The 21,775-nt window shown below is 43.9% G+C and overlaps 23 non-coding genes and 3 pseudogenes across 23 annotated transcripts; all 26 read left to right on the top strand.

Annotated features, from left to right (window-relative positions):
• The first annotated feature begins 220 nt into the window (after positions 1 to 220).
• On the top strand, positions 221 to 338 carry LOC142513557 (5S ribosomal RNA). Its single transcript, XR_012809497.1, has one exon. It is a non-coding gene; the product is annotated as a 5S ribosomal RNA (ribosomal RNA).
• Positions 339 to 1,017: 679 nt separating this feature from the next.
• Positions 1,018 to 1,136, top strand: LOC142514287 (5S ribosomal RNA). Its single transcript, XR_012810187.1, has one exon. It is a non-coding gene; the product is annotated as a 5S ribosomal RNA (ribosomal RNA).
• Positions 1,137 to 2,588: 1,452 nt separating this feature from the next.
• On the top strand, positions 2,589 to 2,705 carry LOC142509959 (5S ribosomal RNA). Its single transcript, XR_012808104.1, has one exon. It is a non-coding gene; the product is annotated as a 5S ribosomal RNA (ribosomal RNA).
• Positions 2,706 to 3,392: 687 nt separating this feature from the next.
• On the top strand, positions 3,393 to 3,511 carry LOC142512329 (5S ribosomal RNA; annotated as a pseudogene).
• Positions 3,512 to 4,195: 684 nt separating this feature from the next.
• Positions 4,196 to 4,313, top strand: LOC142510998 (5S ribosomal RNA). Its single transcript, XR_012808700.1, has one exon. It is a non-coding gene; the product is annotated as a 5S ribosomal RNA (ribosomal RNA).
• A 635-nt stretch (positions 4,314 to 4,948) lies between these two features.
• LOC142507532 (5S ribosomal RNA) lies at positions 4,949 to 5,066 on the top strand. The gene has a single exon (XR_012805787.1). It is a non-coding gene; the product is annotated as a 5S ribosomal RNA (ribosomal RNA).
• Positions 5,067 to 5,746: 680 nt separating this feature from the next.
• Positions 5,747 to 5,865, top strand: LOC142509280 (5S ribosomal RNA). The gene has a single exon (XR_012807463.1). It is a non-coding gene; the product is annotated as a 5S ribosomal RNA (ribosomal RNA).
• A 680-nt stretch (positions 5,866 to 6,545) lies between these two features.
• LOC142511445 (5S ribosomal RNA) lies at positions 6,546 to 6,666 on the top strand (annotated as a pseudogene).
• A 678-nt stretch (positions 6,667 to 7,344) lies between these two features.
• LOC142516022 (5S ribosomal RNA) lies at positions 7,345 to 7,463 on the top strand. The gene has a single exon (XR_012811838.1). It is a non-coding gene; the product is annotated as a 5S ribosomal RNA (ribosomal RNA).
• Positions 7,464 to 8,155: 692 nt separating this feature from the next.
• On the top strand, positions 8,156 to 8,272 carry LOC142509810 (5S ribosomal RNA). The gene has a single exon (XR_012807960.1). It is a non-coding gene; the product is annotated as a 5S ribosomal RNA (ribosomal RNA).
• Positions 8,273 to 8,938: 666 nt separating this feature from the next.
• On the top strand, positions 8,939 to 9,058 carry LOC142506730 (5S ribosomal RNA). Its single transcript, XR_012805012.1, has one exon. It is a non-coding gene; the product is annotated as a 5S ribosomal RNA (ribosomal RNA).
• A 683-nt stretch (positions 9,059 to 9,741) lies between these two features.
• Positions 9,742 to 9,860, top strand: LOC142508133 (5S ribosomal RNA). Its single transcript, XR_012806361.1, has one exon. It is a non-coding gene; the product is annotated as a 5S ribosomal RNA (ribosomal RNA).
• Positions 9,861 to 10,539: 679 nt separating this feature from the next.
• On the top strand, positions 10,540 to 10,660 carry LOC142514389 (5S ribosomal RNA). The gene has a single exon (XR_012810283.1). It is a non-coding gene; the product is annotated as a 5S ribosomal RNA (ribosomal RNA).
• A 682-nt stretch (positions 10,661 to 11,342) lies between these two features.
• Positions 11,343 to 11,463, top strand: LOC142507984 (5S ribosomal RNA). The gene has a single exon (XR_012806218.1). It is a non-coding gene; the product is annotated as a 5S ribosomal RNA (ribosomal RNA).
• Positions 11,464 to 12,546: 1,083 nt separating this feature from the next.
• Positions 12,547 to 12,665, top strand: LOC142511636 (5S ribosomal RNA; annotated as a pseudogene).
• A 683-nt stretch (positions 12,666 to 13,348) lies between these two features.
• On the top strand, positions 13,349 to 13,467 carry LOC142515329 (5S ribosomal RNA). Its single transcript, XR_012811181.1, has one exon. It is a non-coding gene; the product is annotated as a 5S ribosomal RNA (ribosomal RNA).
• Positions 13,468 to 14,023: 556 nt separating this feature from the next.
• Positions 14,024 to 14,142, top strand: LOC142507430 (5S ribosomal RNA). Its single transcript, XR_012805689.1, has one exon. It is a non-coding gene; the product is annotated as a 5S ribosomal RNA (ribosomal RNA).
• A 1,021-nt stretch (positions 14,143 to 15,163) lies between these two features.
• On the top strand, positions 15,164 to 15,282 carry LOC142515136 (5S ribosomal RNA). Its single transcript, XR_012810995.1, has one exon. It is a non-coding gene; the product is annotated as a 5S ribosomal RNA (ribosomal RNA).
• A 683-nt stretch (positions 15,283 to 15,965) lies between these two features.
• Positions 15,966 to 16,084, top strand: LOC142516826 (5S ribosomal RNA). Its single transcript, XR_012812599.1, has one exon. It is a non-coding gene; the product is annotated as a 5S ribosomal RNA (ribosomal RNA).
• A 683-nt stretch (positions 16,085 to 16,767) lies between these two features.
• Positions 16,768 to 16,890, top strand: LOC142507331 (5S ribosomal RNA). The gene has a single exon (XR_012805591.1). It is a non-coding gene; the product is annotated as a 5S ribosomal RNA (ribosomal RNA).
• A 663-nt stretch (positions 16,891 to 17,553) lies between these two features.
• LOC142509936 (5S ribosomal RNA) lies at positions 17,554 to 17,672 on the top strand. Its single transcript, XR_012808081.1, has one exon. It is a non-coding gene; the product is annotated as a 5S ribosomal RNA (ribosomal RNA).
• Positions 17,673 to 18,355: 683 nt separating this feature from the next.
• Positions 18,356 to 18,474, top strand: LOC142516824 (5S ribosomal RNA). Its single transcript, XR_012812597.1, has one exon. It is a non-coding gene; the product is annotated as a 5S ribosomal RNA (ribosomal RNA).
• Positions 18,475 to 19,157: 683 nt separating this feature from the next.
• Positions 19,158 to 19,280, top strand: LOC142509308 (5S ribosomal RNA). The gene has a single exon (XR_012807488.1). It is a non-coding gene; the product is annotated as a 5S ribosomal RNA (ribosomal RNA).
• A 662-nt stretch (positions 19,281 to 19,942) lies between these two features.
• On the top strand, positions 19,943 to 20,061 carry LOC142514344 (5S ribosomal RNA). Its single transcript, XR_012810241.1, has one exon. It is a non-coding gene; the product is annotated as a 5S ribosomal RNA (ribosomal RNA).
• A 683-nt stretch (positions 20,062 to 20,744) lies between these two features.
• On the top strand, positions 20,745 to 20,863 carry LOC142509425 (5S ribosomal RNA). Its single transcript, XR_012807599.1, has one exon. It is a non-coding gene; the product is annotated as a 5S ribosomal RNA (ribosomal RNA).
• A 683-nt stretch (positions 20,864 to 21,546) lies between these two features.
• LOC142510012 (5S ribosomal RNA) lies at positions 21,547 to 21,665 on the top strand. The gene has a single exon (XR_012808153.1). It is a non-coding gene; the product is annotated as a 5S ribosomal RNA (ribosomal RNA).
• The last annotated feature ends 110 nt before the right edge of the window (positions 21,666 to 21,775 follow it).

Genomic DNA, 21,775 nt, shown 5'->3' with positions numbered 1-21,775 from the left:
TAACTCATTAAAAAATTATTTCGACTGTTTTATCCATAATTTACGTAAACGGTCGCGACACGAGGTCTTCCCAGGGAGGTCACCCATCCTACCTCTGCCATCGCGCCAGAACGCTTAACTTCATGGTTATGATTGGGCGAGAGCAGTGCCGCGTGTTGTCCATCGCCGCCCGCTCCACACGTACTCGAGGGATATAAGAATAAACATCCCACTCAATGTCGGGTGCGATCATACCAGCACTAATGCACCGGATCCCATCAGAACTCCGAAGTTAAGCGTGCTTGGGCGAAGCAGTACTAGGATGGGTGACCCCCTGGGAAGTCCTCGTGTTGCACCCTTTTCGTGTTTTTCTATTTTTGATTACTTGTTGACAGACGATTTTCGGCTCAAATCATCTGAATCTCGATCGACCAGATAAGACATGTGAAATGAAAGTAGCTCGGGCACTGCCGGATTTGGACAAAATTGTAGGCTAATTTGATTGTAAACGGGCAAACGGACGAGACTCATTACTACGCAATGAGCTGACGAGATTTTAGCCGAATTCCTTCTCTAAGACCCTCTAATTTGCGATTTACCGCTTCTGTTAAGCTTTCGTTTTCGAGAAATCCGCTTAGGAAGTTCGAAATTCGATTCCGGTTCCATTTTATCGTATCCCAGGCATAATAATAGCTTTACATTCGTTATTTCCTTCTTCTTATTTTTTTTTCTATTTTCTGGGAACATTTATCGATTTTTGTTGTCGTGAGCCGGTTCTGTGCGGAAGGGTATGACGCAGATTACTCCGGAGACGGTTAACTCATTAAAAACAATTATTTCGACTGTTTTATCCATAATTTACGTAAACGGTCGCGACACGAGGTCTTCCCAGGGAGGTCACCCATCCTAGCTCTGCCATCGCGCCAGAACGCTTAACTTCATGGTTATGATTGGGCGAGAGCAGTGCCGCGTGTTGTCCATCGCCGCCCGCTCCACACGTACTCGAGGGATATAAGAATAAACATCCCACTCAATGTCGGGTGCGATCATACCAGCACTAATGCACCGGATCCCATCAGAACTCCGAAGTTAAGCGTGCTTGGGCGAGAGCAGTACTAGGATGGGTGACCCCCTGGGAAGTCCTCGTGTTGCACCCTTTTCGTGTTTTTCTATTTTTGATTACTTGTTGACAGACGATTTTCGGCTCAAATCATCTGAATCTCGATCGGGACCAGATAAGACATGTGAAATGAAAGTAGCTCGGGCACTGCCGGATTTGGACAAAATTGTAGGCTAATTTGATTGTAAACGGCAAACGGACGAGACTCATTACTACGCAATGAGCTGACGAGATTTTAGCCGAATTCCTTCTCTAAGACCCTCTAATTTGCGATTTACCGCTTCTGTTAAGCTTTCGTTTCCTCGAGAAATCCGCTTAGGAAGTTCGAAATTCGATTCCGGTTCCATTTTATCGTATCCCAGGCATAATAATAGCTTTACATTCGTTATTTCCTTCTTCTTATTTTTTTTCTATTTTCTGGGAACATTTATCGATTTTTGTTGTCGTGAGCCGGTTCTGTGCGGAAGGGTATGACGCAGATTACTCCGGAGACGGTTAACTCATTAAAAACAATTATTTCGACTGTTTTATCCATAATTTACGTAAACGGTCGCGACACGAGGTCTTCCCAGGGAGGTCACCCATCCTAGCTCTGCCATCGCGCCAGAACGCTTAACTTCATGGTTATGATTGGGCGAGAGCAGTGCCGCGTGTTGTCCATCGCCGCCCGCTCCACACGTACTCGAGGGATATAAGAATAAACATCCCACTCAATGTCGGGTGCGATCATACCAGCACTAATGCACCGGATCCCATCAGAACTCCGAAGTTAAGGATGGGTGACCCCCTGGGAAGTCCTCGTGTTGCACCCCTTTCGTGTTTTTCTATTTTTGATTACTTGTTGACAGACGATTTTCGGCTCAAATCATCTGAATCTCGATCGGACCAGATAAGACATGTTGAAAGTAGCTCGGGCACTGCCGGATTTGGACAAAATTGTAGGCTAATTTGATTGTAAACGGGCAAACGGACGAGACTCATTACTACGCAATGAGCTGACGAGATTTAAGCCGAATTCCTTCTCTAAGACCCTCTAATTTGCGATTTACCGCTTCTGTTAAGCTTTCGTTTCCTCGAGAAATCCGCTTAGGAAGTTCGAAATTCGATTCCGGTTCCATTTTATCGTATCCGGCATAATAATAGCTTTACATTCGTTATTTTCCTTCTTCTTATTTTTTTCTATTTTCTGGGAACATTTATCGATTTTTGTTGTCGTGAGCCGGTTCTGTGCGGAAGGGTATGACGCAGATTACTCCGGAGACGGTTAACTCATTAAAAACAATTATTTCGACTGTTTTATCCATAATTTACGTAAACGGTCGCGACACGAGGTCTTCCCAGGGAGGTCACCCATCCTAGCTCTGCCATCGCGCCAGAACGCTTAACTTCATGGTTATGATTGGGCGAGAGCAGTGCCGCGTGTTGTCCATCGCCTCCCGCTCCACACGTACTCGAGGGATATAAGAAGAAAACATCCCACTCAATAGTCGGGTGCGATCATACCAGCACTAATGCACCGGATCCCATCAGAACTCCGAAGTTAAGCGTGCTTGGGGAGAGCAGTACTAGGATGGGTGACCCCTCGGAAGTCCTCGTGTTGCCACCCCTTTTCGTGTTTTTCTATTTTTGATTACTTGTTGACATAACGTTTTCCGGCTCAAATCATCTGAATCTCGATCGGGACCAGATAAGACATGTGAAATGAAAGTAGCTCGGGCACTGCCGATTTGGACAAAATTGTAGGCTAATTTGATTGTAAACGGGCAAACGGACGAGACCTCATTACGACGCAATGACTGACGAGATTTTAGCCGAATTCCTTCTCTAAGACCCTCTATTTGCGATTTAACCGCTTCTGTTAAGCTTTCGTTTACCTCGAGAAATCCGCTTAGGAGTTCGAATTCGATTCCAGGTTCCATTTTAAAATCGTATCCGAGGCATAATAATAGCTTTACATTCGTTATTTTCCTTCTTCTTATTTTTTTCTATTTACTGGGAACTTTATCGATTTTTGTTGTCGTGAGCCGTTCTGTGCGGAAGGGTATGACGCAGATTACTCCCGTAGACGTTAACTCATTAAAAACAATTATTTCGACTGTTTTATTCCATAATTTACGTAAACGGTCGCGATACGAGGTCTTCCCAGGAGGTCACCCGTTCTAGGCTCTACCATCGCGCCAGAACGCTTAACTTCATGTTATATTGGAAATGGCGAGCAGTGCCGCGGGTTTGTCCAGCGCCGCCCCTCCACACATACTCGAGGGATATAAGAATAAACATCCCACTCAATGTCCGGTGCGATCATACCAGCACTAATGCACCGATCCCATCAGAACTCCGAAGTTAAGCGTGCTTGGGCGAAGCGCAGTACCGAGGATGGGTGACCCCCTGGAAGTCCTCGTGTTGCACCCTTTTCGTGTTTTCTATTTTTGATTACTTGTGACAGAACGATTTTTCGGCTCAAATCATCTGAATCTCGTCGGGACCAGATAAGACATGTGAAATGAAAGTAGCTCGGGCACTGCCGGATTTGGACAAATTGTAGCTAATTTGATTGTAAACGGCAAACGGACGAGACTCATTACTACGCAATGAGCTGGACGAGATTTTAGCCGAATTCCATTCTGTAAGACCCTCTAATTTGCGATTTACCGCTTCTGTTAAGCTTTCGTTTCCTCCTCGAGAAATCCGCTTAGGAAGTTCGAAATTCGATTCCGGTTCCATTTTAATCGTATCCGAGGCATAATAAATAGCTTTACATTCGTATTCCTTCTTCCTTATTTTTTTTTCTATTTACTGGAACATTTATCGATTTTGTTGTCGTGATCCGGTTCTGTGCGGAAGGGTATGACGCAGATTACTTCCGGAGACGGTTAACTCATTAAAAACAATTATTTCGACTGTTTTATCCATAATTTACGTAAACGGTCGCGACACGAGGTCTTCCCAGGGAGGTCACCCATCCTAGCTCTGCCATCGCGCCAGAACGCTTAACTTCATGGTTATGATTGGGCGAGAGCAGTGCCGCGTGTTGTCCATCGCCGCCCGCTCCACACGTACTCGAGGGATATAAGAATAAACATCCCACTCAATGTCGGGTGCGATCATACCAGCACTAATGCACCGGATCCCATCAGAACTCCGAAGTTAAGCGTGCTTGGGCGAGAGCAGTACTAGGATGGGTGACCCCTGGGAAGTCCTCGTGTTGCACCCTTTTCGTGTTTTTCTATTTTTGATTACTTGTTGACAGACGATTTTCGGCTCAAATCATCTGAATCTCGATCGGGACCAGATAAGACATGTGAAATGAAAGTAGCTCGGGCACTGCCGGATTTGGACTCATTACTACGCAATGACTGACGAGATTTTAGCCGAATTCCTTCTCTAAGACCCTCTAATTTGCGATTTACCGCTTCTGTTAGCTTTCGTTTCCTCGAGAAATCCGCTTAGGAAGTTCGAAATTCGATTCTGATTCCATTTTATCGTATCCCAAGAATATAATAGCTTTACATTCGTTATTTCCTTCTTCTTATTTTGTTTTCTATTTTCTGGGAACATTTATCGATTTTGTTGTCCGTGAGCCGGTTCTGTGCGGAAGGATTGACGCAGATTACTCCGGAGAACGGTTAACTCATTAAAAACAATTATTTCGAATGTTTTAGCCTATAATTTACGTAAACGGTCGCGACACGATGACTTCCCAGGAGGTCGACCCATCCTAGCTCTGCCATCGCGCCAGAACGCTTAAATTCATGGTTATGATTGGGCGAAGCAGTGCAGCGTGTTGTCCATCGCCGCCCGCTCCACACGTACTCGAGGATATAAGAATAAACATCCCACTCAATGTCCGTGTGCGATCATACCAGCACTAATGCGACCGGATCCCATCAGAACTCCGAAGTTAAGAGTGCTGGCGAGAGCAGTACTAGGATGGGTGACCCCCTGGGAAGTCCTCGTGTTGCACACCCTTTTCGTGTTTTTCTATTTTGATTACTTGTTGACAGAGCGATTTCGCTCAAATCATCTGAATCTCGATCGGGACCAGATAAAGACATGTGAATGAAAGTAGCTCGGGCACTGCCGATTTGGACAAAATTGTAGGCTAATTTGATTGTAAACGGGCAAACGGACGAGACTCATTACTACGCAATGAGCTGACGAGATTTTAGGCCGAATTCCTTCTCTAAAGACCCTAATTGCGATTTACCGCTTCTGTTAAGCTTTCGTTTCCTCGAGAAAAATCCGCTTAGGAAGTTCGAAATTCGATTCTGGTTCCATTTTATCGTATCCCAGAAATAATATAGCTTTACATTCGTTATTTCTTCTTCTTATTTTTTTTCTATTTTCTGGGAACATTTATCGATTTTTGTTGTCGTGAGCCGGTTCTGTGCGGAAGGGTAAGGACGCAGATTACTCCGGAGACGGTTAACTCATTAAAAACAATTATTTCGACTGTTTTATCTATAATTTACGTAAACGTCGCGACTACGAGGTCTTCCAGGGAGGATCACCCATCCTAAGCTCTACATCGCGCCAGAACGCTTAACTTCATGGTTATGATTGGGCGAGAGCAGTGCCGCGTGTTGTCCATCGCCGCCCGCTCCACACGTACTCGAGGGATATAGAATAAACATCCCACTCATTGTCGGTTGCGATCATACCAGCACTAATGCACCGATCCCATCAGAACTCCGAAGTTAAGCGTGCTTGGGCGAGAAGCAGTACTAGGATGGGTGACCCCCTGGGAAGTCCTCGTGTTGCCCCCCTTTTCGTGTTTTTCTATTTTGATTACTTGTTGACAGACGATTTTCGGCTCAAATCATACTGAATCTCGATCGAGATCAGATAGACATGTGAAATGAAAGTAGGCTCGGGCACTGCCGATTTGGACAAAATTGTAGGCTAATTTGATTGTAAACGGGCAAACGGACGAGACTCATTACTACGCAATGAGCTGACGAGATTTTAGCCGAATTCCTTCTCTAAGACCCTCTAATTTGCGATTTACCGCTTCTGTTAAGCTTTCGTTTCCTCGAGAAATCCGCTTAGGAAGTTCGAAATTCGATTCCGGTTCCATTTTATCGTATCCCAGGCATAATAATAGCTTTACATTCGTTATTTCCTTCTTCTTATTTTTTTTCTATTTTCTGGGAACATTTATCGATTTTTGTTGTCGTGAGCCGGTTCTGTGCGGAAGGGTATGACGCAGATTACTCCGGAGACGGTTAACTCATTAAAAACAATTATTTCGACTGTTTTATCCATAATTTACGTAAACGGTCGCGACGAGGTCTTCCCAGGGAGGTCACCCATCCTACTCTGCCATCGCGCCAGAACGCTTAACTTCATGGTTATGATTGGGCGAGAGCAGTGCCGCGTGTTGTCCATCGCCGCCCTGCTCCACACTGTACTCGAGGATATAAGAATAAACATCCCACTCAATGTCGGGTGCGATCATACCAGCACTAATGAACCGGATCCCATCAGAACTCCGAAGTTAAGCGTGCTTGGGCGAGAGCAGTACTAGGATGGGTGACCCCCTGGAGAAGTCCTCAGTTATGCTCCTTTTCGTGTTTTTCTATTTTTGATTACTTGTTGACAGACGATTTTCGGCTCAAATCACTGAATCTCGATCAGGACCAGATAAGACAGGTGAAATGAAAGTAGCTCGGGCACTGCCGGATTTGGACAAAATTGTAGGCTAATTTGATTGTAAACGGGCAGAACGGACGAGACTCTTACTACGCAATGAGCGGACGAGATTTTAGGCCGAATTCCTTCTTCTAAGACCCTCTAATTTGCGATTTACCGCTTCTGTAAGCTTTCGTTTCCTCGAGAAATCCGCTTAGGAAGTTCGAATTCGATTCCGGTTCCATTTTAATCGTATCCCAGGCATAATAATAGCTTTACATTCGTTATTTCCTTCTTCTTATTTTTTTCTATTTCTGGGAACATTTATCGATTTTTGTTGTCGTGAGCCGGTTCTGTGCGGAAGGGTATGACGCAGATAACTCCGGAGACGGTTAACTCATTAAAAACATTATTTCGACTGTTTTATCCATAATTTACGTAAACGGTCGCGACACGAGGTCTTCCAGGGAGGGCCCCATCCTAGCCTCTGCCATCGCGCCAGAACGCTTAAATTCATGGTTATGATTGGGCGAGAGCAGTGCCGCGTGTTGTCCATCGCCGCCCGCTTCCACACGTACTCGAGGGATATAAGAATAAACATCCCACTCAATGTCGGGTGCGATCATACCAGCACTAATGCACCGGATCCCATCAGAACTCCGAAGTTAAGCGTGCTTGGGCGAAGCGCAGTACTAGGATGGGTGACCCCTGGGAAGTCCTCGTGTTGCACCCCTTTTCCGTGTTTTTTCTATTTTTGATTACTTGTTGACAGACGATTTTCGGCTCAAATCATCTGAATCTCGATCGGGACCAGATAAGACAGGTGAAATGAAAGTAGCTCGGGCACTTGCCGGATTTGGACAAAATTGTAGGCTAATTGATTGTAAACGGGCAAACGGACGAGACTCATTACTACGCAATGAGCTGACGAGATTTTAAAGCCGAATTCTTCTCTAAGACCCTCTAAATTTGCGATTTACCGCTTCTGTTAAGCTTTCGTTTCCTCGAGAAAATCCGCTTAGGAAGTTCGAAATTCGATTCTGGTTCCATTTTATCGTATCCCCAAGAATAATAATAGCTTTACTTCGTATTTCCTTCTTCTTATTTTTTTTTCTATTTCTGGGAACATTTATCGATTTTTGTTGTCGTGAGCCGGTTCTGTGCGGAAGGGATAAGACGCAGATTACTCCGGAAGACGGTTAACTCATTAAAAACAATTATTTCGACTGTTTTGATCATAATTTACGTAAACGGTCGCGACACGAGGTCTTCCAGAGGAGGTCACCCATCCTACTCTGCCATCGCGCCAGAACGCTTAACTTCATGGTTATTATTGGGCGAGAGCAGCAGTGCCGCGTGTGTCCATCGCCGCCCGCTCCACACGTACTTCGAGGAGATAAGAATATAAACATCCCACTCAATGCGGGTTGCGATCAACCAGCACTAATGCACCGGATCCCATCAAACTCCGAAGTTAAGCGTGCTTGGGCTAGAGCAGTACTAGGATGGGTGACCCCCTGGGAAGTCCTCGTGTTGCACCCCTTTTCGTGTTTTTCTATTTTGATTACTTGTTGACAGACTGATTTTCGGCTCAAATCATATGAATCTCGATCGGGACAGATAAGACATGTGAAATAAAGTAGCTCGGGCACTGCCGGATTTGGACAAATTGTAGGCTAATTGATTGTAAACGGGCAAACGGACGAGACTCATTCTACGCAATGAGCTGACGAATTTAGCCGAATTCTTCTCTAAGACCCTCTAATTTGCGATTTACCGCTTCTGTTAAGCTTTCGTTTCCTCGAGAAATCCGCTTAGGAAGTTCGAAATTCGATTCCGGTTCCATTTTATCGTATCATAATATAGCTTTACATTCGTTATTTCCTTCTTCTTTTTTTTTTTCTATTTTCTGGGAACATTTATCGATTTTTGTTGTCGTGAGCCGGTTCTGTGCGGAAGGGTATGACGCAGATTACTCCGGAGACGGTTAACTCATTAAAAACAATTATTTCGACTGTTTTATCCATAATTTACGTAAACGGTCGCGACACGAGGTCTTCCCAGGGAGGTCACCCATCCTAGCTGCCATCGCGCCAGAACGCTTAACTTCATGGTTATGATTGGGCGAGAGCAGTGCCGCGTGTTGTCCATCGCCGCCCGCTCCACACGTACTCGAGGAATATAAGAATAAACATCCCACTCAATGTCGGGTGCGATCATACCAGCACTAATGCACCGGATCCCATCAGAACTCCGAAGTTAAGCGTGCTATGGGCGAGAGCAGTACTAGAGGTGGTGACCCCCTGGGAAGTCCTCGTGTTGCACCCCTTTCGTGTTTTTTCTATTTTTGATACTTGTTGACATGACGATTTTTGCTCAAATTCATATGAATCCCGATCGGAACAAGTTAAGACATGTGAAATCAACGTAGCTTGGGACTGCGGATTTGGAACAAAATTGTAGGCTAATTTGATTGTAAACGGGCAATGGACGAGATTCATTCTACGCAATTGAGCTGACGAGATTTTAGCCGAATTCCTTCCCTAAGACCCTCTAATTTGCGATTTACCGCTTCTGTTAAGCTTTCGTTTCCTCGAGAAATCCGCTTAGGAAGTTCGAAATTCGATTCTAATTCCATTTTATCGTATCCCAAGAATAATAATAGCTTTACATTCGTTATTTCCTTCTTCTTATTTTTTTTTCTATTTCTTGGGAACATTTATCGATTTTTGTTGTCGTGAGCCGGTTTCTGTGCCGAAGGGTATGACGCAGATTACTCCGGAGACGGTTAACTCATTAAAAACAATTATTTCGACTGTTTTATCTATAATTTACGTAAACGGTCTCGACACGAGGTCTTCCCAGGGAGGTCACCCATCCTACCTCTGCCATCGAGCCAGAACGCTTAACTTCATGGTTATGATTGGGCGAGAGCTGTGCCGCGTGTTGTCCATCGCCACCTGCTCCACATGTACTCGAGGGATATAAGAATAAACATCCCACTCAATGTCGGGTGCGATCATACCAGCACTAATGAACCGGATCCCATCAGAACTCCAAAGTTAAGCGTGCTTGGGCGAGAGCAGTACTAGGATGGGTGACCCCCTGAGAAGTCCTCCAGTTGCATCTCTTTTTGTGTTTTTCTATTTTGATTACTTGTTGACAGACGATTTTCGGCTCAAATCAACTGAATCTCGATCAGGACCAGATAAGACAGGTGAAATGAAAGTAGCTCGGGCACTGCCGGATTTGGACAAAATTGTAGGCTAATTTGATTGTAAACGGGCGAACGGACGAGACTCCTTACTACGCAATGAGCTGACGAGATTTTAGCCGAATTCCTTCTCTAAGACCCTCTAATTTGCGATTTACCGCTTCTGTTAAGCTTTCGTTTCCTCGAGAAATCCGCTTAGGAAGTTCGAAATTCGATTCCGGTTCCATTTTATCGTATCCCAGGCATAATAATAGCTTTACATTCGTTATTTCCTTCTCCTTATTTTTTTTCTATTTTCTGGGAACATTTATCGATTTTTGTTTTCGTGAGCCGGTTCTGTGCGGAAGAGTATGACGCAGATAACTCCGGAGACGGTTAACTAATTAAAAAATTATTTCGACTGTTTATCCATAATTTTCGTAAACGGTCGCGACACGAGGTCTTCCCAGGGAGGTCACCCATCCTAGCTCTGCCATCGCGCCAGAACGCTTAAATTCATGGTTCTGATTGGGCGAGAACAGTGCCGCGTGTTGTCCATCGCTGCCCGCTCCACACGTACTCGAGGGATATAAGAATAAACATCCCACTCAATGTCGGGTGCGATCATACCAGCACTAATGCACCGGATCCCATCAGAACTCCGAAGTTAAGCGTGCTTGGGCGAAAGCGCAGTACTAGGATGGGTGACCCCCTGGGAAGTCCTCGTGTTGCACCCCTTTCCGTGTTTTTCTATTTTTGATTATTTGTTGACAGACGATTTTCGGCTCAAATCATCTGAATCTCGATCGGGACCAGATAAGACATGTTAAATGAAAGTAGCTCGGGCACTGCCGAATTTGGACAAAATTGTAGGCTAATTTGATTGTAAATAGGCAAACGGACGAGACTCATTACTACGCAATGAGCTGACGAGATTTTAGCCGAATTCGTTCTCTAAGACCCTCTAATTTGCTATTTACCACTTCTGTTAAGCTTTCGTTTCCTCGAGAAATCCGCTTAGGAAGTTCGAAATTCGATTCTGGTTACATTTTATCGTATCCCAAGAATAATAATAGCTTTACATTCGTTATTTCCTTCTTCTTATTTTTTTTTCTATTTTCTGGGAACATTATCTATTTTTGTTGTCATGAGCCGGTTCTGTGCGGAAGGGTATGACCCAGATTACACCGGAGACGGTTAACTCATTAAAAACAATTATTTCGAATGTTTTATCCATAATTTACGTAAACGGTCGCGACACGAGGTCTTCCCAGGGAGGTCACCCATCCTACCTCTGCCATCGCGCCAGAACGCTTAACTTCATGGTTATTATTGGGCGAGAGCAGTGCCGCCTGTTGTCCATCGCCGCCCGCTCCACACGTACTCGAGATATATAAGAATAAACATCCACTCAATGTCGGGTGCTATCATACCAGCACTAATGCACCGGATTCAATCAGAACTCCGAAGTTAAGAGCGTGCTTGGGCGAGAGCAGTACTAGGATGGGTGACCTTCTGGGAAGTCCTCGTGTTGCAACCCTTTTCGTGTTTTTCTATTTTTGATTACTTGTTGACAGATGATTTTCGGCTCAAATCATATGAATCTCGATCGGGACCAGATAAGACATGTGAAATGAAAGTAGCTCAGGCACTGCCGGATTTGGACAAAATTGTAGGCTAATTTGAATGTAAACGGGCAAACGGACGATACTCATTGCTACGCAATGAGCTGACGAGATTTTAGCCGAATTTCTTCTCTAAGACCCTCTAATTTGCGATTTACCGCTCTTGCTAAACTTTCGTTTCATCGAGAAATCCGCTTACGAAGTTCGAAATTCGATTCCGGTGCCATTTTGTCGTATCCCAGGCATAATAATTGCTTTACATTCGTTATTTCTTTATTCTTATTTTTAATCTATTTTCTGGGAACATTTATCGATTTTTGTTGTCGTGAGCCGGTTCTGTGCGGAAGGGTATGACACAGATTACCCCAGAGACGGTTAACTCATTAAAAAAAATTATTTCGACTGAAATCAACATAGCTCGGGCACTGCCGGATTTGGACAAAATTGTAGGCTAATTTGATTGTAAACGGGCAAACGAACGAGACTCATTACTACGCAATGAGCTGGTGAGATTTTAGCCGAATTCCTTCTCTAAGACCCTCTATTTGCAATTTTCCGCTTCTGTTGAGCTTTCGTTTCCTCGAGAAATCCGTTTAGGAAGTACGAAATTTGATTCTCGTTCCATTTTAACGTATCCCAGGCATAATAATAGCTTTACATTCGCTATTTCCTTCTTCTTATTTTTTTTTTTCTATTTTTTGAGTACATTTATCATTTTTGTTGTCGTGAGCCGGTTCTGTGCGGAAGGGTATGACGCAGATTACTCCGGAGACGGATAACTCATAAAAAACAATTATTTCGACTGTTTTATCCATAATTTACGTAAACGGTCGCATCAAGAGGTCTTCTCAGGGAGGTCACCCATCCTAGAACTGCCATCGCGCCAGAACGCTTAACTTCATGGTTCTTATTGGGCGAGAGCAGCGCCGCGTGTTGTCCATCGCCGCCCGCTCCACACGTACTTAAGGGATATAAGAATAAACATCCCACTCAATATCATGAGCGATCATACCAGCACTAATGCACCGGATCCCACCATAATTCCGAAGTTAAGCGTGCTTGGGAGAGAGCAGTACTAGGATGGGTGACCCCCTGGAAAGTCCTCGTGTTGCACCCCTTTTCGTGTTTTTGTATTTTTGATTACTTGTTGACAGACGATTTTAGGCTCAAATCATCTGAATCTCGATCGGGACCAGATAAGACATGTGAAATCAACGTAGCTCGGGTATTGCCGGATTTGGACAAAATTGTAGGCTAATTTGATTGTAAACGGGCAAACGAACAAGACTCATCACTCCGCAATGAGCTGGCGAGATTTTAGCCGAATTCTTTCTCTAAGACCCTCTAATTTGCGATTTTCCGCTTCTGTTAAGCTTCTGTTTTCTCGAGAAATCCGTTTAGGAAGTCCGAAATTCGATTCCGGTTCCATTTTATCGTATCCCAGGCATAATAATAGCTTTACATTCGTTATTTTCTTCTTGTTTTGTTTTTTCTTATTATCTGGGAGCATTTAACAATTTTTGTTGTCGTGAGCCAGTTCTCTGCGGAAGGGTATAACGTAGATTACTCTGGAGACGGTTAACTCATTAAAAATAATTATTTCTACTATTTAGCCATAATTTACGTAAACGGTCGCGACACGAGGACTGCCCAAGGAGGTCACCCATCCTAGCTATGCCATCGCGCCAGAACGCTTAACTTCATGGTTCTGATTGGGCGAGAACAGTGCCGCGTGTTGTCCATCGCCGTCCGCTCCACACGTACTCGAGGGATATAAGAAAAAACATCCCACTCAATTTCAGGTGCGATCATACCAGCACTAATGCACCGGATCCCATTAGAACTCTGATGTTAAGAGTGCTTGGGCGAGTGCAGTACTAGGATGGGTGACCATCTGAGAAGTCCTCGTGTTGCACCCCTTTTCGTGTTTTTCTATTTTTGATTACTTGTTGACAGACGATTTTCGGCTCAAATCATTTGAATCTCGATCGGGACCAGATAAGACATGTGAAATCAACATGGCTCGGGCACTGCCGGAGTTGGAAAAAATTGTAGGCTAATTTGATTGTGAACGGGCAAGCGAACGAGACTCATTACTCCGCAATGAGCTGGCAAGATTTTAGCCGAATTTCTTCTCTAAGACCCTCTAATTTGCGATTTTCCGCTTCTGTTAAGCTTTCGTTTCTTCGAGAAATCCGTTTAGGAAGTCCGAAATTCGATTCCGGTTCCATTTTATCGTATCCCAGCATAATAATAGCTTTACATTCGCTATTTGATTCTTCTTATTTTTATTTCTATTTTCTGGAACATTTAGCGATTTTTTTTGTCGTGAGCCGGTTCTGTGCGGAAGGGTATTACGTAGATCACTCCGGAGACGGTTAACTCATTAAGCACAATTATTTCGACTGTTTTGTCCATCGCCGTCCGCTCCACACGTACTCGAAGGATATAATAATAAACATCCCACTCGATGTCATGTGCGATCATACCAGCACTAATGCACTGGATCCCATCAGAATTCTGAAGTTAAGTGTGCTTGGGTGAGAGAAGTACTAGGATGGGTGACCCCATGGGAAGTCCCCGTGTTGCACCCTTTTTCGTGTTTTTCTATTTTTGATTACTTTTTGACAGACGATTTTTGGCTCAAATCATCTGAATCTCGATCGGGACCAGATAAGACATGTGAAATCAACGTGGCTCGGGCACTGCCGGATCTGGACAAAATTGTAGGCTAATTTGATTGTAAACGGGCAAACGGACGAGACTCATTACTACGCAATGAGCTGACGAGATTTTAGCCGAATTCCTTCTCTAAGACCATCTAATTTGCTATTTACCACTTCTGTTAAGCTTTCGTTTCCTCGAGAAATCCGCTAAGGAAGTTCGAAATTCGATTCCGGTTCCATTTTATCGTATCCCAGGCATAATAATAGCTTTACATTCGTTATTTCCTTCTTCTTATTTTTTTTCTATTTTCTAGGAACAATTATCGATTTTTGTTGTCGTGAGCCGGTTCTGTGCGGAAGGGTATGACGCAGATTACCCAGAGATGGTTAACACATTAAAAAAAATTATTTCGACTGAAATCAACGTAGCTCGGCCACTGCCGGATTTAGACAAAATTGTAGGCTAATTTGATTGTAAACGGGCAAACGAACGAGACTCGTTATTACGCAATGAGCTGGTGAGATTTTAGCCGAATTCCTTCTCTAAGACCCTCTAATTTGCGATTTTCCGCTTCTGTTGAGCTTCCGTTTCCTCGAGAAATCCGTTTACATTCGCTATTTCCTTCTTCTTATTTTTTTTTTCTATTTTCTGAGTACATTTCCCGATTTTTGTTGTCGTGAGCCGGTTCTGTGCGGAAGGGTATGACGCAGATCACTCCGGAGACGGATAACTCATTTAAAACAATTATTTCGACTGTTTTATCCATAATTTACGTAAACGGTCGTGACACGAGTACTTCCCAGGGAGGTTACCCATCCTAGCTCGGCCATCGCGCCAGAACGCTTACCTTCATGGTTCTGATTGGGCGAGAGCAGTGCCGCGTGTTGTCCATTGTCGCCTTCTCCACACGTACTCTTGAGATATAAGAATAAACATCCACTCAATGTCGGGTGCGATCATACCAGCACTAATGCACCGGATCCCATCAGAACTCCGAAGCTAAGCGTTCTTGGACGAGAGCAGTACAAGGATGGGTGACCACCTGGGAAGTCCTCGTGTTGCACCCATTTTCGTGTTTTTCTATTTTTGATTACTTGTTGACAGACGATTTTCGGCTCAAATCATCTGAATCTCGATCGGGACCAGATAAGACATGAGAAATCAACGTAGCTCGGGCACTGCCGGATTTGGACAAAATTGTAGCCTAATTTGATTGGTAACGGGCAAACGAACGAGACTCATTACTCCGCAATGAGCTGGATAGATTTTAGCCGAATTCCTTCTCTAAGACCCTCTAATTTGCGATTTTCCGCTTCTGTTAAGCTTCCGTTTCCTCGAGTAATCCGCTTAGTAAGTTCGAAATTCAATTTCGGTTCCACTTTATCGTATCCCAGGCATAATAAAATCTTTACATTCGCTATTTTCTTCTTCTTATTTTTTTCCTATTTTTTGGGAACATTTAGCGATTTTTATTGTCGTAAGCCGGTTCTGTGCGGAAGGGTATGACCCAGATTACTCCAAAGACAATCAACTCGTTAAAAACAATTATTTTGAATGTTTTATCCATAATTTACGTAAAGGGTCGCGACACGAGGACTTCCCAGGGAGGTCATCCATCCTAGCTCTGCCATCGCGCCAAAACGCTTAACTTCATGGTTCTGATTGGGAGAGAGCAGTGCCGCGTGTTGTCCATCGCCGCCCGCTCCACACATACTCGAAGGATATAAGAATAAACATCCAACTCAATATCGGGTGCGATCATACCAGCACTAATGCACAAGATCCCATCAGAACTCCGAAGTTAAGCGTGCTTGGGCGAGAGCAGTGCTAGGATGGGTGACCCCCTGAGAAGTCCTCGTGTTGTACCCCTTTTCGTATTTTTCTATTTTTAATTACTTGATGACAGACGATTTTCGGCTCAAACCATCTGAATCTCGATCAGGAATAGATAAAACATGTGAAATCAACGTAGCTCAGGCACTGCCAGATTTGGACAAAATTGTAGACTAATTTTATTTTAAACGGGAAAACGAACGAGACTCATTACTCCGTAATGAGCTTGCGAGATTTTAGCCAAATTCCTTCTTTATGACCCTCTAATTTGCGATTTTCCGCTTCTGTTAAGCTTCCGTTTCCTCGAGAAATCCGCTTAGGAAGTTCGAAATTCGATTTCGGTTCCACTTTATCGTATCTCAGGCATAATAAAAGCATTACATCCGCTATTTTCTTCTTCTTATTTTTTTCCTATTTTCTGGGAACATTTATCGATTTTTGTTGTCGTGAGCCGGTTCTGTGCCGAATGGTATGACCCAGATTACTACGGAGACGGTTAACTCATTAAAAACAATTATGTCGACTGTTTTATCCATAATTTACGTAAACGGTAGCGACACGAGGACTTCCAAGGGAGGTCACCCATCCTAGCTCTGCCATCGTGCCAGAACGCTTAACTTCATGGTTCTGATTGGACGAGAGCAGTGCCGCGTGTTGTCCATCGCCGCCCGCTCCACACATACTCGAAGGATATAAGAATAAACATCCCACTCAATATCAAGTGCGATCATACCAGCATTAATGCACTGGATCCCATCAGAACTCCGAAGTTAAGCGTGCATGGGCGAGAGCAGTACTAGGATGGGTGACCGACCCCTTGGGAAGTCCTCGTGTTGCACCTCTTTTCGTGTTTTTCTATTTTTGATTACTTGTTGACAGACGATTTTCGGCTCAAATCATCTGAATCTCGATCGGGACCAGATGAGACATGTGAAATCAACGTAGCTCGTGCACTGCCGGATTTGGACAAAATTGTTGCCAAACGAACGAGAATCTTTACTCCGCAATGAGCTTGCGAGATTTCAGCCGAATTTCTTCTCTAAAACCCTCTAATTTGCGATTTTCGCTTCTGTTAAGCTTCCGTTTCCTCGAGAAATCCGATTAGGAAGTCCGAAATTTTATTCCGGTTCCATTTTATCTTATCACAGGCATAATAATAGTTTTACATTCGCTATTTTCTTCTTCTTATTTTTTTTTTCCATTTTCTGGGAATACTTAGCGATTTTTGTTGTCGTGAGCCGGTTCTGTGCAGAAGGGTATTACGTAGATTACTCCGGATACGGCTTACTCATTAAAAACAATTATTTCGACTGTTTTATCCATAATTTACGTAAACGGTCGTGACACGAGTACTTCCCAGGGAGGTTACCTATCCTAGCTCTGCCATCGCGCCAGAACGCTTAACTTCATGGTTCTGATTGGGCGAGAGCAGTGCCGCGTGTTGTCCATCGTCGCCTTCTCCACACGTGCTATTGGGATATAAGAATAAACATCCAATCAATGTCGGGTGCGATCATACCAGCACAAATGCACCGGATCCCATCAGAACTCCGAAGCTAAGCGTGCTTGGACGAGAGCAGTACTAGGATGGGTGACCACCTGGGAAGTCCTCGTGTTGCACCCCTTTTCGTCTTTTTCTATTCTTGATTACCTGTTCACAGACGATTTTCGGCTCAAATCATCTGAATCTCGATCGGGACCAGATAATAGATGTGAAATAAACGTAGCTCGGGCACGGCTGGATTTGGACAAAAATGTAGCCTAATTTGATTGTAAACGGGCAAACGAACGAGACTCATTACTCCGCAATGAGCTGGCTAGATTTTAGCCGAATTCCTTCTCTAAAACCATCTAATTTGCGATTTTCCGCTTCTGTTAAGCTTCCGTTTCCTCGAGTAATCCGCTTAGTAAGTTCGAAATTCAATTTCGGTTCCACTTTATCGTATCCCAGGCATAATAAAAGCTTTACATTCGCTATTTTCTTCTTCTTATTTTTTTCCTATTTTCTGGGAACATTTAGAGATTTTTGTTGTCGTGAGCCGGTTCTGTGCGGAAGGGTATGACCCAGATTACTCCAGAGACGATTAACTCATTAAAAACAATTATTTTGAATGTTTTATCCATAATTTACGTAAACGGTCGCGACACGAGGATTTCCCAGGTAGGTCACCCATCCTAGCTCTGCCATCGCGCCAGAACGCTTAACTTCATGGTTCTGATTGGGCGAGAGCAGTGCCGCGTGTTGTCCATCGCCGCCAGCTCCACACATACTCGAAGGATATAAGAATAAACATCCAACTCAATATCGGGTGCGATCATACCAGCACTAATGCACAAGATCCCATCAGAACTCCGAAGTTAAGCGTGCTTGGGCGAGAGCAGTGCTAGGATGGGTGACCCCCTGAGAAGTCCTCGTGTTGTACCCCTTTTCGTATTTTTCTATTTTTAATTACTTGATGATAGACGATTTTCGGCTCAAATGATCTGAATCTCGATCAGGAATAGATAAAACATGTGAAATCAACGTAGCTCAGGCACTGCCAGATTTGAACAAAATTGTAGACTAATTTGATTTTAAACGGGAAAACGAACGAGACTCATTACTTCGTAATGAGCTTGCGAGATTTTAGCCAAATTCCTTCTTTATGACCCTCTAATTTGCGATTTTCCGCTTCTGTTAAGCTTCCGTTTCCTCGAGAAATCCGCTTAGGAAGTTCGAAATTCGATTTCGGTTCCACTTTATCATATCTCAGGCATAATAAAAGCATTACATTCGCTATTTTCTTCTTCTTATTTTTTTCCTATTTTCTAGGAACATTTATCGATTTTTGTTGTCGTGAGCCGGTTCTGTGCCGAATGGTATGACCTAGATTACTACGGAGACGGTTAACTCATTAAAAACAATTATGTCGACTGTTTTATCCATAATTTACGTAAACGGTAGCGACACGAGGACTTCCAAGGGAGGTCACCCATCCTAGCTCTGCCATCGTGCCAGAACGCTTAACTTCATGGTTCTGATTGGACGAGAGCAGTGCCGCGTGTTGTCCATCGCCGCCCGCTCCACACATACTCAAAGGATATAAGAATAAACATCCCACTCAATATCAAGTGCGATCATACCAGAACTAATGCACTGGATCCCATCAGAACTCCGAAGTTAAGCGTGCATGGGCGAGAGCAGTACTAGGATGGGTGACCGACCCCTTGGGAAGTCCTCGTGTTGCACCCCTTTTCGTGTTTTTCTATTTTTGATTACTTGTTGACAGACGATTTTCGGCTCAAATCATCTGAATCTCGAATGGGACCAGATGAGACATGTGAAATCAACGTAGCTCGGGCACTGCCGGATTTGGACAAAATTGTTGCCAAACGAACGAGAATCATTACTCCGCAATGAGCTTGCGAGATTTCAGCCGAATTTCTTCTCTAAAACCCTCTAATTTGCGATTTTCGCTTCTGTTAAGCTTCCGTTTCCTCGAGAAATCCGATTAGGAAGTCCGAAATTTTATTCCGGTTCCATTTTATCTTATCACAGGCATAATAATAGTTTTACATTCGCTATTTTCTTCTTATTATTTTTTTTTCCATTTTCTGGGAATACTTAGCGATTTTTGTTGTCGTGAGCCGGTTCTGTGCAGAAGGGTATTACGTAGATTACTCCGGATACGGCTTACTCATTAAAAACAATTATTTCGACTGTTTTATCCATAATTTACGTAAACGGTCGTGACACGAGTACTTCCCAGGGAGGTTACCTATCCTAGCTCTGCCATCGCGCCAGAACGCTTAACTTCATGGTTCTGATTGGGCGAGAGCAGTGCCGCGTGTTGTCCATCGTCGCCTTCTCCACACGTGCTATTGGGATATAAGAATAAACATCCAATCAATGTCGGGTGCGATCCAACCAGCACAAATGCACCGGATCCCATCAGAACTCCGAAGCTAAGCGTGCTTGGACGAGAGCAGTACTAGGATGGGTGACCACCTGGGAAGTCCTCGTGTTGCACCCCTTTTCGTCTTTTTCTATTCTTGATTACCTGTTCACAGACGATTTTCGGCTCAAATCATCTGAATCTCGATCGGGACCAGATAAGACATGTGAAATGAAAGTAGCTCGGGCACTGCCGGATTTGGACAAAATTGTAGGCTAATTTGATTGTAAACAGGCAAACGGACGAGACTCATTACTCCGCAATGAGCTGGCTAGATTTTAGCCGAATTCCTTCTCTAAAACCATCTAATTTGCGATTTTCCGCTTCTGTTAAGCTTCCGTTTCCTCGAGTAATCCGCTTAGTAAGTTCGAAATTCAATTTTGGTTCCACTTTATCGTATCCCAGGCATAATAAAAGCTTTACATTCGCTATTTTCTTCTTCTTATTTTTTTCCTATTTTCTGGGAACATTTAGAGATTTTTGTTGTCGTGAGCCGGTTCTGTGCGGAAGGGTATGACCCAGATTACTCCAGAGACGATTAACTCATTAAAAACAATTATTTTGAATGTTTTATCCATAATTTACGTAAACGGTCGCGACACGAGGATTTCCCAGGGAGGTCACCCATCCTAGCTCTGCCATCGCGCCAGAACGCTTAACTTCATGGTTCTGATTGGGCGAGAGCAGTGCCGCGTGTTGTCCATCGCTGCCCGCTCCACAAATACTCGAAGGATATAATATTAAACATCCAACTCAATATCGGGTGCGATCATACAAGCACTAATGCACGGGATCCCATCAGAACTCCGAAGTTAAGCGTGCTTGGGCGAGAGCAGTGATAAGATGGGTGACCCCCTGAGAAGTCCTCGTGTTGTACCCTTTTTCGTGTTTTTCTATTTTTGATTACTTGGTGACAGACGATTTTCGGCTCAAATCCTCTGCATCTCGATCAGGAATAGATAAAACATGTGAAATCAACGTAGCTCGGACACTGCCGGATTTGGACAAAATTGTAGACTAATTTGATTGCAAACTGGCAAACGAACGAGACTCATTACTCCGCAATGAGCTTGCGAGATTTTAGCCAAATTCCTTTTTTAAGACCCTCTAATTTGCGATTTTCCGCTTCTGTTAAGCTTCCGTTTCCTCGAGAAATCCGCTTAGGAAGTTCGAAATTCGATTTCAGTTCCACTTTATTGTATCCCAGGCATAATAAAAGCTTTACATTCGCTATTTTCTTCTTCTTATTTTTTTCCTATTTTCTAAGAACATTTATCGATTTTTGTTGTCGTGAGCCGGTTCTGTGCCGAATGGTATGACCCAGATTACTCCGGAGACGGTTAACTCATTAAAAACAATTATGTCGACTGTTTTATCCATAATTTACGTAAACGGTCGCGACACGAGGACTTCCAAGGGCGGTCACCCATCCTTGCTCTGCCATCGCGCCAGAACGCTTAACTTCATGGTTCTGATTGGACGAGAGCAGTGCCGCGTGTTGTCTATCGCCGCCCGCTCCACACATAATCGAATGATATAAGAATAAACATCCCACTCAATGTCGGGTGCGATCATACCAGCACTAATTCACCGGATACCATCAGAACTCCGAAGTTAAGCGTGCTTGGGCGAGAGCAGTGCTAGGATAGGTGACCCCCAGGGAAGTCCTCATGTTGCACCCATTTTCGTGTTTTTCTATTTTTGATTACATGTTGACAGACGATTTTCGGCTCAAATAATCTGAATATCGATCGGGACCAGATAAGACATGTGAAATCAACGTAGGTCGGAC

Source organism: Primulina tabacum, chromosome 10 (genome assembly GCF_025594145.1).
Source record: "Primulina tabacum isolate GXHZ01 chromosome 10, ASM2559414v2, whole genome shotgun sequence".
NCBI classification, from domain to species: Eukaryota; Viridiplantae; Streptophyta; class Magnoliopsida; order Lamiales; family Gesneriaceae; genus Primulina; species Primulina tabacum.
The sequence above is the reverse complement of the archived record's forward strand: the minus strand, read 5'-3'. Positions and strand labels throughout refer to the sequence as shown.